Below are 15,798 nucleotides of genomic sequence, written 5' to 3' on the forward strand. Positions count from 1 at the left end.
CTCAGCAAGCCCCCACTTGGCCGGTCACTTAGATTAGTTCTAGTTTTTTAACCAGTATAAAGAACCCCACAATACAAGTATTCCAGATGACTTTGTTAGGACAGATTTCCAAAAACAGACTTGCTAGTTCAAGGCAAACATAAAAAAAAAAAAAAAAAAACAACTTAGGGGGTAGCTCGCAAATTTCCAAAGACAGTTCTTGTGCGGGCGATCTCAACCAAAAGACCTTTTTTACCCAACTAATCCACAGGGTTCCATGATTCCGGATCCCTTAGCTGGGGAACAGTCGGTGGGCGGTATGGGGAGTTGGTAAAAAGAAGAAAACATTTTGGAAATCATGTCCGCTCCCAGTCCCGGTTCCTCCTCACCCCAGCTAGCTTCAACCTGGAGTCTGAGGGTTCTGTGTTAACAAGAGAGTGGGTGGGGAAGGAGGCAGGGCAGATGGCCGGGAGCCCAGGCACGCAGGGCGTGAGTGTCGACAGAAGTGTCCAGCACCTCACCCAACAAGCATGAGAACCACGAACCCCCAGGGCTGGGAAGCCGGGGCGGGATCGGGAAGTCAGGGGCGGGGCTTGAAGGTGACGTCACGGCCCGCCCCCTGCGACTCCCTCCTCCGGGGCTCTGGGCTCGCTGGAGTCCTCACCTGGAGTGACAGGTGTGCGCGTCTTGGAGCCGCGGAGGCTGACCTCCCTGCGTCAGGTAAGCCAGCCCCAGCGGAGACGCTCAGAGGCCCGGCATGGCAAAGCATGGGAAGAGCTGGGTGCGGGTGACTGGAGGTACCGTGCTCCCAAACTCCTTTTCTGTCTCATAGACCTACTTACCTGGACTTGAAAATGAACGCAGGCCTTGGGGGGGATTAGAAGCTCAGGAAGTTGAGGCGGAAGGAGTCTCAAATACTTCACAAATGCATTGTTATTGTTTTATATGATGCTGACCTTAGAAAGAAGTGTGCACTGAGTGACCATTTGTTAAAAAGAGAAAACTAGGGACGAAGTCCTCAGTGCTACTGACGCAAACTGAAACACCGTGGGATTTGGGTGTGTGTCTTCGCACGCTGTACTTTTTGTTTTTTTATGTGCTCAGGGATATTGGCGTCGTTTTCTCGTACTGCATTTAGTTTCTGTGTCTTGCTTTCCTCTGAACATGGTAGGAGCATCTTCTAGTGTCGCTATTAGTCATCCCCATGTGTGTGATTACCCCTTTTAATGGCTGCATAGTGTTACAAGTGAGAGATGGGCCGTGGCTGGGCGCCATTCTGAACCCCAGAGGAAGGAAGTGAGGGGAGATGGAGGTGGTGTAGAACACTGCTTTTGGGGTGCAGAGGTCAGGAGCCCTCCCCCCACAGTGGGGTCTTGGAAAAGAGCCTCCTGCCCTGAGGTATTGAGACAGCAAACGACCTTCCTAGGCGTGCGAGGCTGGATGGACTAATATACGACGCAAACAGAACTGGGGCTGTTTGTCTGGGGCCTGAACCAAGGGAGGTGCTGAGGAGAGGGAGTACTACCAGAATGGGGAGGGGGCTCTCTGGGCTGGAACAAATGAGCAGGCTCCAGGAAGGACGGGTGCAAGTTGGCGCTGTGGAGCGGACCCAGTGTCCAGCCATTTAGTCAGCCTCTTGGTGTGAGGCTGAGGAAGACCTTCAGAGTGGAAGGAAAGGAAGTTGAGGAGGCAGAGGGCTTTGTGATTAACTCGGGAGCGGCTGAGGCTAGGTCTACTTCTAGATCCACTACGGCTGGACTGTACGGGCTTGTGGTCCCAGCCCTAGGCAAGTAGGGGTAGGAGGGTCGGAAGTTCAAGGTCATCCTCTGCCGTGGTGGGGCTGTGTGAGCCTCGTCTTTAAAATATCCAGGGGGTGTTCTGGAAGGGGCTAAACTGACTGAGTCCCAGCCTAGTTGAATGTAGCCTAGGTTTGTTCCCTAGCACCACACTAACTGTGTGTGGTAGCACACACCTCTAATCTGAGCACTTGGGTTTAGAGACGGAGCTGGATTACAAATTCAAGGTCAGTTAAGTTTGAACCCAGCCTAAGCTACTTGAGATTCTATCTTAAACCCCACCCACCCCCACCCAGGGCTGGAGTGGTGGCTCAGCAGTTAAGAACACTGGCTGCTCTTTCAAAGGACCTGGGTTCAATTCCTAGTACCCAAATGGCAGCTAACAACTGTCTGTAACTCCAGTGCTAGGGTATCTGACACCCTCATACAGATATATATGCAGACAAAACACCAATACATATAAAATAAGAAATTTTTTTTTTTTTGGTTTTTTAAGATAGGGGTTTTTTTTTGTAGCTTTGGTTCCTGTCCTGGAACTAGCTCTTGTAGTTCAGGCTGGCCTCGAACTCACAGAGATCCACCTGCCTCTGCCTCCCGAGTGCTGGAATTGATCCCAACACTTCAGGAGGCAGAGGCAGGTATATTTCTGAGTTTGAAACCAGCCTGGTTTAAAAAGTGATTTCAGGTCAGTCAGCACTAATACACCGAGAAACCCTGTCTAGAAGAACCAAAAACAAACAAATAATTAAACAAAAACAAACAAACAAATAATTAAAATTCCATATGGGGAGGGGGTGCTAGTGAGGTGGCCCAGAAGGTAAATGACTTAGTGCCAAGCCTGCACACCTGAGTGTGGCTCCCAGAATCTACATGGTAGGAGGGGAGAGCGCTGACCTCTGACCTCCACACAGGCTGCTGAGGAGCATGCACAGGGGACCTCAGAGCTCAACTGGGATAAGAGGTGGGTGGATCGAGGGTGAGTCATCACTGCCCTGGGACCAGCCGAGGCTTACTTAGAGAAAAAAAGGAGTCTCTGCTGAGTGTCCACTTCCGGCTCTGTGAAGTGGGCCTGACAGCTTGCACTCGCTGCTTGTCCATGCATAGGAAGCCAGGCCTTCTACTTTGAGAGGCCCAGTCAACTTGTGGTCATGCACCCCTGCTTCTCACCTGAGCTCACTAACCATCTTCAGTGGGTATGTGGATTAGAGTGGGCTTCACATCCCTCGGGTGGATGCCAGCCCTGTAGCTGCCCTCTGGGGCTCTGAGCTTTCCTGTGTTCTGCTCCTTCTGTTCCCAGCAGATGAGAAGCATACCCTAGTCCTGGGGTAACCTCTAAACTTCAGCAGTCTGCAGTTGGGGTTCACAAGCCCATACGGCGTCCCTTTCCCAAACCTGGCCTGATGCCCCTTACCCCTGGGGGACCTACAGGGAGGGGGTGCTCTGTCATGGAGAGTGAAGGCAGCCACCTCCCCATTCTCAGACCCTAGGTTCCATTTTATAGCCACAGTTTTGAACATCTGCATGCTGTTGAGGCCCAGGACTCAGAGTCAAGTCCCTGCTGAGGGCCTGGGACCCATTCACTTCTCCTCAACTGATTTCTGGCCAAGAACCAAGCCTCCGATCTGACTTGGAGGTTCATGTCCAAAATGCCAGCAGCCTTTGAAGTGGAGGCAGGAGGAAGATTTGAGCTTGAGAGTTCCCTTAACTGCACTGCTTGTCTCTGGACGCAAAGGCTAACAAGACAACAGCAATAGCCCACCGACGCTCCTGGCCAGTCTCGTACCTGGCCATTGCCTGGTGTCCTTTACAGCAATACCAAGCTGGCTTATTGTTTGAGATGTAGTCCAGGCTCGCCCTGGGCCTGCTGTAGACCTGAGGTTGACATTGAGTTTTCTGATCCTCTTGGGCTAGAGTACAGGCATGTGCTACCGTGCCAGGTTTTTGTGGTTCTGGGATTTGAACCCAGAGCTTCCCTGCATGCCCGGCAAGCACCCCGCCAAGTGAGTCCATCTCGTCTGTAGTTTAATTTTGTACTGGAAATTGAACCCAGGGGCTTGAGTTTGCTAAGCAGGTACCTTAGCACTGAGTACATCCAGCCCTCAGAGCAATGCCATGAAACAGGCATACTGTCATCTTACAGATGGGGAAACTGAGGCACAGAATAGTGGACTGGTCCAGAATAGAGCCAGGATCCAATCCCAGCCCTTCTAGTATCAGCAGGTTCCTGTTTCTATTCTGATTGGCTCTTTCTTCTCAAAGTGTGTCTGGCCTAATAGTCAGGTTTTCTTTTTGCTTTTTTTGGTTTGTTTTTGTTTGATTTGATTTGGTTTGGAGCCTGTCCTGGAACTTGCTTTATAGACCAGGCTGGCCTCGAACTCACAGAGAGAGGCAAGTGCCACTACTGCCCGGCTGGGCTTTCAATTTTTAAAAAAGAATCTTTTCAGTGCACGGTTGTGGCACATACCTTTAATCTCATCTCTAGGAAGGCAGAGGCAGGCAGATCTCTTTGAGTTCAAAGCCATTCTGGTCTACAAAGCGGGTTCCAGGGCAGCCAGGGCTGTTTATACAGAGAACTCCTGTCTTTAAAAATGAAAAATTACTATTAAGATTTTTTAAATTCTATATGTGTGTTTTGTCTGCATGCATGTTTGTGTACCACATGCATGCCTGATACTGGCAGAAGCCAGAAGAGGGCATCGGATCTCCTCGAACTGGAGTTAAGGTGGTTATGAGCTGGGAATCAAACTCCGGAACTCTATAAGAGCAAATTCTCTTGACCACTTAGCCATCTCTCATGTCTCATTTTTTTCTTTTCTTTTTTTCTATGACAAGTTTTCTCTGTGTAGCCCTGGCTGTCCTGGAACTCTCCAGCTTGGCCCCCAACTTGGAGATCCACCTACCCCTGCTTCCCAAGTGCTGGGATTGATGGCATGCACCACCACTGCCCGGCTAGTCCCACAATTTTAAAAAACATTTATGCGCTTGTTTGTTTGTTTACTGTGTGTGTGAGCGTGGTGCATGCCACAGCATACATGTGGCGCTCAGATTTTATGTACTTGTTTGTTTGTTTGTTTACTGTGTGTGTGAGCACCACTCATCCCCCCCACCCCCACCCCCGGGTTCCTGGGATGGGACTCAAGCAGTCAGGCCTTTTATCTACTGAGTCATCTCACCAGGCTGTTTCTGCAACAGGAAACTAAGGTTAGGATGTATTCTTTAAAATCAGCCTCCCAGCATGACCGTGGAGCAGCCGTTGAAGAACCCGCATCCTCACATAACATGTGGGCACGTGTGGCCCACTCATCTAGCCCTGTAAAAGTACTTTGAGCGTTCATTTTGTATTGTTATACTTACATGTTCATAGCATGTAGGTTCTGCCATGTTAGCATATACGTGATAAATATTGCAATGGAACACTCAGGGGCTGCAGAGATGGCTTGGTTGCTGAGGTGAGGTCTCAGTTTCAGCCCCAGCACTTATGTGAGAAAAGCAGGTGCAACAGTGGTCATCTGGACTCCCGGTGCCTTAGGGCTGCTGGTCAGCCAGTCAAGACAAACTGGAGAACTGCAGGTTCTCTGACGGACCCCGTGTAAAAATTAAGGCAGGAATTCAAGGCTAGCCTGGTCTACCTAGGGAGAATAGCCCAGGCTACGTAGGATCCAGTCTCAATAATAATGATGATGATGATAATAATAATAATAATATGGAAGGCGATCGAGGAAGACATCAATGTCAGTCCTTCGCCTCCACCTGAATGTGCATGCGTGTGAACATACCTTCATACACAGGTAAATAAATAGAACCTGGAAGACCAAACTGGAAGTTGGATAAGAACACAAGCTGTAGTTTTTCTTTTTGCATTTTCTCTCTATTTTGATCACTAGCTCTTACTGGGTGCAGAGGCTCAACCGTGGGCACACCTAATGTTGTCTTGTTTGTGGTCTGTCTTCCTCCCTCCCTCCCTCCCTCCCTCCCTCCCTCCCTCCCTTCTTCCTTTCTTTCAAGACAGGGTCTCACTACATAGCCCTGGTTGGCTTGAGACCCAGAGATATCCCTGCTTCTACTACCTTCTGAGAGTTGGGTCTCAAGGTGTGCACCACCAAACTCGAGGGACATAGCTACCTGAGTGGTCACCAGCATTCCTGGGGAGTTGGACTTGTGGTGTCTAAAAGGGCAAGGGAACTTTTCAATGGGGACCTCAGATAGCAGGGGCAGGTTCCCACTGCCAAGTATCAAGGAAGCAGAGATGTACCAGTCTTCAAGATGGGTCTGTAGAAGCACATTGGTCTTTCATAGATTCCTGAATATAAACTCAGCTCTCTGAGCCTTGGGAAACCCTATTTGCAGTGAGGGTTGCCTTCTGCCCATAGGACTGCCCTGGAGTTAAACCAAGCGTATTAGAAATGCCCATGGCACATTGTCCATTCCATACATGTTAACTCTGGTGCTCCCCCACCCCATCTTCACACATGTTCAAAAATGTTCCCCTCAGAGTCGGGGCTGTTAGACCATCTGCACCCGAGGAGAGGATGAGGGTGGGTCACGGGTGTCAGCTGACTGGCTATGGGAAATGGCTGAAGTAGAGTGTGCTCCCTGGGGTTAGTCCCCCAGACCTCTCCTCCTCCACCACTCAAATCCTGCCTTCCTCCATGCCCCACCAGCTCCATCCCACTACACTGCCAACTCCCCAGATTCTCTGTAGATAAAGTTTTAGGGGGCAACTGCCTGTGGGAACATGTCAGAGCTGTATTTGGGCAGTGTTTTGTTTAAGCTTAAGAACAAAAGTGCCGGGCTGGAGAGATGGCTCAGAGGTTAAGAGCACTGATTGTTCTTCCAGAAGTTCTGAGTTCAATTCCCAGCAACCACATGATGGCTCACAGCCATCTGTAATGAAATCTGGCCTGAAGGCATACATGCAGATAGAACACTGTATACAAAATAAATAAATAAATCTTAAAAAAAAAATTGCCGGGCCGGGCGGGCCGGGCGGTGGTGGCACATGCCTTTAATTGCAGCACTCTGGAGGCAGAGGCTGGTGGATCTCTGAGTTTGGGGCTAGCCTGGTCTATGGAGTGAGTTTCAGGACAGCCAAGGCTACATAGAAAAATCCTCTGGATCTCTGTGAGTTCAAGGCCAGCCCGATCCAATCTACAGAGTGAGTTCCAGGACAGCTAGAGCTGTTCGGCAGAGAAACCCTATCTTGAGAAAAAACAAAAAGCAAACATGGCAAACATGGCTGGGTATGATGGTATACCTGCTGTCTAGATACTCAGGGGCCTGAGGAGAGGGTCTTTGAGGACTAGCCTGGGCACTGAGGGGGGTGTAGCTCAGTGGTGACATTAGCCTGGTGGTACCGTGGGTGTTTTTGAATACCCTGGGGACAGAGCAAGAGGGCAGCTCATGTCTGTAATGTTCTTTCTCGACAAGCCCTGTAGTTCATCTTTTTTTTTTTTTTTATTCGAGATAGGGTTTCTCTGTAGCTTTGGGGCCTGTCCTGGAACTAGCTCTGTAGACCAGGCTGGTCTCAAACTCACAGAGATCCGCCTGCCTCTGCCTCCCGAGTGCTGGGATTAAAGGCGTGCACTACCATCGCCGCCCTGTAGTTGATCTTAAGTCTGGGTGAAGTCTCTCAGGTCCCTTAAAGAGCATCAGGAAGTGTTTGTGTACAGGCATGTGACATGGCCAGGACACGAGTCACACGGATTGAGGAAGAGGGGTCATCATCTTCACTCAAGCCCTGGATAATAAGTGGTTGTGGGCCCCTGAGAAGGGACTCCCACTTCCCAGAGCTGGAAGAGCATGTGTTTGGAGACTCTTGTCCCTTACAAACAAGGGACAAGGTTCTGAATGGCTGTTAGAGAAGCTCAGAGGGGAAGGGAGGGGAAAGGAGGGGAAGGAGGGAACCTCCTTAGAGGCGGGGTTGAGCTGAGGGCCTGGTAAAGGGTCTTTGGGCTCTGTGGGAGATTTTAGAGTTTCTTCTTCCTCTTCTTTTTGTTTGGTTTTTCAAGACAGGGTTTCTCTGTGTAGCCCCGGCTGTCCTGGAATTCTCTCTGTAGACTAGGCTGGCCCCTAACTCACAGATCCACCTGCTTCTGCCTCCTGAGTCCTGGGACTAAAAGGTGTGCCACCACCACCACCCAGCTGAGATTTTAGAGTTTCTTGTGTTGAGTATTCGTGGCCCCTCTAGGATTTGGTGCCCTGAAGGAGACCCACAGCCGTTGGGTAGTTGAGATTTGCCCATCTCTGGTTCAGTAGGGCAGAATGAATGCAGATTGGCCCTGGTGGACGTGTCTTCCATCCTCACTGTCCGGTCTCACACAGATTCTCATTGTGGGGGCATTTGTGAGCATGCATGGGGTGGAGGGTTGCCTCTTGAAACTTTTATTATTTTTGAGTATGTGTGCAAATGTCTGTGCTATATGCGCATAAGCACAGGTGCCCTTGAAGGCCAGAGGCTTCGGATCCCCTGGAACTGGAGTGTGCTGCCCATGTGGCTGCTGGGAGCGGAGCTCAGGTCTTCTAGGAGAGCTGGGTGCACTTTTAACTGCTGAGCCATCCCTCCAGCCCCAGGGTTTCTCTCTTGCAGCTTATGTTTAAGGACATGGAAGCCAATCAGCCTGTCTTAAAAGTGTGAAGAAAATAAAGCAGGTTAGCCGGGTGGTGGTGGCGCACGCCTTTAATCCCAGCACTCTGGAGGCAGAGACAGGCGGATCTTTGTGAGTTTGAGGCCAGCCTGGTCTACAAGAGCTAGTTCCAGGACAGGCTCCAAAGCTACAGAGAAGCCCTGTCTCGAAAAACAAAAAAAATAAAAATAAAAATAAATAAATAAATAAATAAAAATAAAACAAAGCAGGTTGTCTTTCTTTTTTGTTTTGTTTTTGTTTTTCAAGAGGTTTCTCTGTGTAGCCTTAGCTGTCCTGGAACTCTCTGTGTAAACCACGCTGGCCTTGAACTCACAGAAATCCTCCTGCCTCTGCCTCCTGAGGGCTGGAACTAAAGGCACCACTGCCACCACTGCCAGGCACAGGCTGTCTTCTAAAGGACAGAGAAGCCCACAATGTGGTTGGAGCTGGAGAGATAGCTCAGCAGTTAAGAACATTTACTGTTCTTGCAGAAGACCTGGGTTTAGTTCCCAGCATCCACATGGTGGTTAAAAAACATCTATAAATACATACTTACATGCAGGCAAAACACTCACATACATAAATCTCAAAAATGTCACCAGGTGGTGGTGGCGCACGCATTTAATCCCGGCACTCAGGAGACAGAGGCTGGTGGATCTCTGAGTTTGGGGCTAGCCTGGTCTATGGAGTGAGTTTCAGGACAGCCAAGGCTACATAGAAAAATCCTGTCTCAAAAAAAAAAAAAAAAAAGGACATGCCTAATGGCACAGGACTTAATTTCGGATACTCAAGAGACAAAGGGGGTTGCAAATTCAAGGCCATCCTGGGCAAACTTTTTGAGACTTTGACTAAAACAAAAATTCAAAAGAGGGCTAAGGATAGCTTTGCAAGGGCCTTGGTTCAACTTCACAGTAGCAGCTAGGTGCTGGGTGGGGAAGGAAAGTTCTTGAGTGGAGGTGAAGAGCTGTGGATACAGGCAGCACTGACGAGCCTGGGGCAGGTCATTCTAGCCAAAGGCCTAGCAGCGTGAGTGATGAAATGCAGGAGACCAGTACGTGAGGTGTGAGATGGAGCCCGAGGCTCACAGAAGCCAGACCCTGTCGCCCAGAGGGAGCATTTCATCCCTAGGTGAAAGAGTGAGGGAAGATTCTCCACAGCTGTCCAGCAGCGGAGGATCCAGCTGCAAAACTGGTGGCAGGACTCAGAGTTGAGTGGGGATGCAGCGGTAGAGAGGATGGCTCAGTTTTGAGTAGCAGGTGGCAAGAGGAGAATCTTTTCCCACTGAGCCCAGGCTCACACATCCTCAGAGAATTTGCTAACACAGAACCCTGGATCTGGAACACAGGGACGGTTCCCATCAGCCCCATCCCAAGCCAGGGCAGGGAGGCTGAGGAGACCTGTACGGGGTGTCTCACTCCGCCCCCAGAAAGAGACCTGGATTTTGCAAGATTCCACTGACAGATGGTTCTCAAAGCTAGGCCTCTTACAGTTCCACTTCCCGGCTCTAAAAGAGGAGCCACTGTCCCAGGGGCTTGACCTGGGTAGCTTGAGGGATTACCCAGCAGCCTGAGTTAAAAGGAAGACATAGTCTCGGACTGGAAGAACACAAAAGTAGGCAGAGCCTTGAGGAACATCTGAGGAGCGGGAGCTGGGACCCCACCGAGCAGAAGGGCAGCATCCACAGGCTGGGGGGTCCCTGGAGGAAGTCTTCAAGACACGGGTGAGCTACACACCTCAGGGGCTGGGGAAACAACCAGGGGCTGCCCTGCTGGTTCCTCAGAAACTCAGAGCAAGATGGGCAACAAGGGGGTACAAGAAGGCCTGCATCCTTCCAATCCGGTCCACCTGTGATGGGTCTGGTGATGCTCCTTCAGGGGATAGATGAAGGAGGCAGGACATGACCACTAAAGTCCTTTACAGCACTAAAGGGAAACCCAGCTCAGAGTCCTGATTTAAGTCAGCTCCCCTGAGAGCAGAAAAAGTAATTACTACTCAGGACTTTTGGGCAAAGTTGTTTTTTAGGATTTATTTGGTTGGTTGGTTGGTTGGTGTTTCTTTGAGACACAGGGGTTTCTCTGTGTAGCCCTGGCTGTCCTGGCACTTGCTTTGTAGTCCAAGCTGGCCTTGAACTCACAGATCCAAAGGTCTCTGTCTCCTGAGTGCTGGGATTAAAGGCACGTGCCACTACTGCCAGGCTGCTTTTGTGGATTTTTGATCCTTGTCATCAGCACTTTATAGAAGAGGTGGGGAGACTTTAAGGAACTTGCCTGGTAGAAGGTGGAAGGAAGATCAGCATTTGAAGACAGAGTCTTTCTTCGTTTGTTGTTTTTTAAAATACACTTACTTTTGATTATGTGCGGGGCTTGAGGTGGGGGGAGGGGATAGCCTGCATATAAGTGCAGGTCCCGCAGAGGCCAGAAGAGGCACCAGACTACCTGGCTGGGGTTAGGTGATCTTGGCTACTTGACGTGGCTTTCCACTAGCGCAGTATGAGCCCTTAACTACTGGTCCATCTTCTCTCCAGGCTCTTGGTTTTGTTGTTGCTGTTTGAGAAGTCCTCACTGGTGAAGTCCTCACTGGTCTGGAGCTTGCTGTGTAGCTCAGGCTGGCTTCAAACTCACTCCAGCCTCTGCTGCTGAAGCGCTAGGCAAGCTTGCTTCACTGTGCCCACTCCCAGACCCCAGCCTCTTGAAGTCACAGGGTCTTTGCTTCCAGCTGCCCAGCCAGGTTCCTACCTCCCTTAGACAACAGTCTGTAGGGGTAGAAGTCAGTGGAGGAGAGTAGAGGGGCCTCTGGGACCCTGTAGTTCGGAGTTTTAAAGTATTTATTTATTATTTAGGTTTTTTTGAGACAGGGTTTCTTTGTGTAGTTCTGGCTGTCCTGGAACTCTGTAGACTAGGCTGGACTCAAACTTTTGAGATTCCCCTGCCTTTGCCTCCTGAGTGCTAGAATCAAAGGCATGGGCCATCACTACTCAACTTAAAATATTTATTTTTAATTTGAAAAATTTTATGTCTATGAGGGCTGGAGAAATGGCTCTGGTGGCCCTTAACCGCTGAGCTGTCTCCCCCATTCACTTTGGTGTTTTAAATTTACATTTATTTAGTGTGTGTGTTGTATGGTATGTGTGTGTGACATGGTGTGATTGTGGAGGACAGAGGACACCTTGCTCCTGCTACCACATGGGTCTCAAGAACCAGATGCAGGTTACCAGGCCCGGCTGCAGGTGCCTGTCCCATCTCCACGACTCCAGAGTTGCTTTGTTACTGGACAGCTTGGAGCATGACCCAGAAGGAGGGTGCCAAGTCCTTCACAAGCCTGGGTGAGGAAGCTCCGGCGGGCGACTGCCTCCTCCTAGGGTGGGTGCGAGTGTTTCCTGAGTCGGAACTGACAGTGTGGTCTGTCGCTAGGTCCTGGAACCAGGGCACCAGCCCTTCGTGTTTGGTTGAAAGAGGGAGGGCAGAGACCTCCTCAGCGTCCGTTCAATCATCAGCTGTTTGTTCAATGCCTCCCAGGTGCCAGACACTGTTATAGATATTCACGACATAGCAGAACCCAAAATAGCATTGATTCCCTGCTTCCATGTACCTTAATCCTCTAGGTGGGAGACCGAGATGAACAACAACACAGGCAGCACCCAGAGTAGGCTACAGAGTGAGTGTCAGTGGGCAGTGGGGTGCAGGAGAGACGCTAATCCCACGGGGTCTAGGGTCCAGGTTATGTTGGATGATGTGTGGGGTGGGGGTACTACTACATACATGCCACAGAGTCCATGGGGAGGTCAGAGGACGACCCTATGAAATCCCTTCTCTCCCATCTTAGCGTGGGCTCTGAGGATCAAACTTGGAGTCCTTGGGCTTTCCGAGGGGCAAGCACTTTATGCCACCTTGCCAGGCCAGCAATAGAATCTTAAATGAGGAGACAGGGAAACCCTTTCTTGAAATGACTGAGCATGGAGCCTCAGGGAAGTGCATGGGTGAGGGTAGGGCTCTCAGGAAATCGTGCCAGGCAGTTGAATGGCCAGGGTAACAGAGGAACCAAAGTCAAGAATGCTGCAGGCAGGGACATGCAGGGGAAAGTCATTTTTAGGACTATCCTGAACACTTAGTAAGCCAGAATGTCCACAGTCAAGAATCCAGCTCCTCTGTGAGGTCCTGGTCTCATCTGCCTTGTGCTGTATGACCGGGGCTATGCCTGAGCCCCAGGCCCAGCGTTTGGGAGTGCCCAGTGGTCCCGAGGCGGTGTGAGATTAAGAGAGTGCAAATGTCCAGTTTGGAAAGGAGTGGGGAAAGCTGTTGCTCCCGAGAAACAGAACTGTGAGAAGCTAGTGTGTCCCCTGGCGAGCTGGGGCTTGTCTGCTTGCATCTGTGGGTGAGTGGAAGGTGCCAAGGGATGGCCATCAGCCTATACCGTTGGACTTGGAAGTTAAGAGGTGGGGATCTTTGAGAAGCAATGAGAGTAAACTGAAGGTAGGCTCTTGGCTGCTAGAATGAGGCAGGCTCTCTGTTGGGAGCAGACTCCCTTCCTTCCCTTTCCACTGCTAGCTTTTGCGTCACACGGCTGTCTCCCCTCAGAGCTCAGCTGCAGAGCTCTGGGAAGGACTCATAGCTTGGACTTATGGGGGTGTAGGAAGGAAGAGGATCAGGCAGCGACAACTGGGGGGGGGGCATCCTTACGAGGGGGGCAGATCCGAGAGGGAATCTAGGAGGGTCCAGCTACCCTGAACCCCTCAGCAGGTCTGGGGTGTTTGTTGGAACTAGGGGCTCTCAAGATTAGCTATGCCTGGACACCCACCAGAGGTTCCATAGTGGGAGGTGTGGGCCAGGGAGAGACTGCAGGTCTTGGAATGGAGAGCAAGTGGCAGGACTAAGGGGGAAGCCGGGGCAGTGAAGTGCAGACAGAAGCCTTGTTCCAAAGGGCGCATGATGTCCAGGAAGTGAGGAGAGCGGCTTTAAGCAGATCTGGATGGGTTCCAGTCTCCAGACAGGCTGACCTGTGCTGTTGAGTGAGCACTAAGGAGCCTCCAATTCCCTTTCTGGAAGCCCTAGAAGGAACGTCTGTTGTCCTCACTGGAGAGGAGAGGGTTAAATGAGCTAGGTGCCTCTCCTGGCGCTGGAGAGCAGGTCCACTTTTGGAAACTGGGCCCAGGTTGGAAGGTTTGGGGGTGGTAAAGACAGGAGGACACTGGTGTGTGCTGGGTTCTGTTCAGTCTTGCCAGGGCCCCAGTGCCTGGGCTCTGACTGCTACCCAGACCAGCTGCCTCTCCTGAGGATTTGTGCTCAGAAGGGCCAAGGGTTTCAGAGAAGTCAGGAATGTGGCCTGTAATACAAAATCTGCCAAATGGGGAATCAACTGAGAAAAAACGACGCCAAGAAGCACCATGCCGGCCCAAGTTCAACCCACCATCTGGCTGAGCATCCCTGCCTGGACAAAGGTGGTACAGAGAGCAAGTGCCCAGTTTACCATCACAGATGCCTTCTGGAGGCAGCTCCTTCTCACTTTCCTCTTGGGTCAGCATCCCCTGGACCACCAGAAGACCATGGCCATCTTGCTAGACTGTGTGGGCCTGGGCACAGTATTGTGTCCTGTGAAAGGACCTGGTCTGTAGGGCTCCTAGCAATTTGGGGAGCATCTGATTAAGTCCCTCAGCCTTGGGGAGAAGATGCTGTTATTATGAAGTGACTCTCTTTCAGAGATGCGTTTCCGGGATGGGAGGAGGTGGTCACACAGTTCCTTGTGAGAGAATGTAGGTGTGTCATAATTTGGGGCTTTGCGTGACCCAGTGTAAATATCATTTTAATAGCCTTGCGCTGGGACCTTTCATGGCTGTGCTGGAAGCTGGTGGGAAGCCTTCATTAACTCTCCCGTGACCTGAGGAGGATACAGTCTTTCTTCCTCATTTGCTGTTAATGAAACCCAGGCCTTGTCTGGGGGAATGACATGGCTGAACGAGCACCTCTCGCATGTGAGTTCTTGGTGAGGGCAGGGGACTCAAAGGGTGAGACTATTTTGGGATCTGAGGGTCTGCCACAGTGGAGCTGAGCGTCAGAAAGAACAGAGCAAAGAAAGGGGTCTGCCCGAGTTTTCTTTGGCTACCTCCCTGGCCCTTGTCCACGCCCCTCCATGCCTAGCCCCAAAGCTCCTGGCCAGTGTTCTTCGAGCCCCCAATTCTCTTTTTTGCAGTGCCAGGCATGTTGGCCAGTCCTCCCGGGAGCCTGCAGCTTTGGCTGGAGATAGGGCAAAAAGGCTGGAGTATAGGAAATTCGAGTTTTGTGTGCCCTCTCATTCAGGGTGGCAGCGTCAGCACGCGCTCCCGGGGGTCGCGGGCCCTTTAAATCCTCCGGGGCGGCGGCGGGAGGGGGGAATGACATCAGCGGGCGGGCCCGGGGCTCAATGGGTGCCGCGGGGACGCGCGCGCGGCTCGGGAGCGCGCGAGCCGGCGGCGGGGGCGGGCGGCGGGAGGCGGCGGCGGTGGAGCGCGGAGCCTGAGCCCGGCCGGGCCGAGCGCAGCGCAGCGGGCCGGGGAGAGGCTGGCGCGCCCGCGGCCCCGCGAATCCTCTGTCATCCGCCCCGGCGGGCCGCCCCGGCGCGGTGAGCATCGGGGGCCGGGGAAGCGGGGCTCCCTCCGCCTCTTTGTGTTTTCTTTTTGCGCGAGCGCGGGGCGGACACGCGCGTCCGCGCTGGGCTGGGGGCGCCGCCCGTGAGGACAAAGGCGCGGCCGGGGACGCGGAGGGGACGGGCGCTTTGCAGGCCGCCGGCTGCACCGAGGCGGCCCCGGGCTGGGGCGGTGGGGGACCTGCGGCAGGGGCCTGGCCGAGGTCCCGGGGGCGCGTGGGTTCCGGGCTGGCCACGGTCCCTCCTCTGTGCCCTGGGCTCCGGGTCAGCGAGGCCGTTTGCGTGTAGGGTGGGGGCGCCCGGCGGTCCTAAGTGATGGGGTGCGTGGTCACCCAGGCCACCGGCTTTGTTTTCCTTTGTGGCGAGAAGAAGGGAGGGGATTATTTATCGCCTGGATTCTCTTTGCAGTGTGAGAGCCTTGTGCTGCAAGCCTCTGTGAAGCTGGGTGCCTGGGCGCCTCAGAGCCAGGGCTCCGACTTAGGCCAGCCCCCTCCCCCTACTTTGCCCAGAGTTTTCCCACATATTTTCTTGGCATAACCTCCCCCTGGGAAGGGGTTCTGGAGCGAGAGAAAGGGGTACAGTTCCGATGAATACTGTGTTTGGGACGGCTTTCCCAGGTTTAGGGTATTCCTTCAGTTTTTATTTTAGTGGTTCATTAACCAGGGTCTCGGCCCTGGGGAAGGTGGGTGGTGTGTGTGTGTGGAGAGGGGGGAGGACTGCTTATGTGCCCGTCTGGTTGTAGTTTGTAATTTTTCTAACCAGCTGAGAAGTCTTGACTCCTCTTG

General features: G+C 52.1%; 1 protein-coding gene across 6 annotated transcripts in view; it reads left to right on the plus strand.

The window, feature by feature from the left end:
* The first annotated feature begins 631 nt into the window (after nt 1-631).
* Nucleotides 632-15,798, plus strand: part of Csnk1e (casein kinase 1 epsilon) — a 36,500-nt gene continuing 21,333 nt past the window's right edge. For 3 of the 6 annotated variants that reach the window (XM_050165682.1, XM_050165680.1, XM_050165681.1), the window contains exon 1: nt 14,826-14,989. The gene's annotated coding sequence lies outside the window, so the exon portion shown is untranslated. Of the gene's footprint in view, nt 700-14,344; nt 14,364-14,825; nt 14,990-15,798 lie in introns of those variants that run through there. The other 3 variants (XM_050165677.1, XM_050165679.1, XM_050165676.1) reach the window with 3 other exon arrangements.

Source organism: Alexandromys fortis, unplaced genomic scaffold (genome assembly GCF_014885135.2).
Source record: "Alexandromys fortis isolate MF-2015 unplaced genomic scaffold, M_Fortis_MF-2015_v1.1 scaffold_157, whole genome shotgun sequence".
NCBI lineage: Eukaryota > Metazoa > Chordata > Mammalia > Rodentia > Cricetidae > Alexandromys > Alexandromys fortis.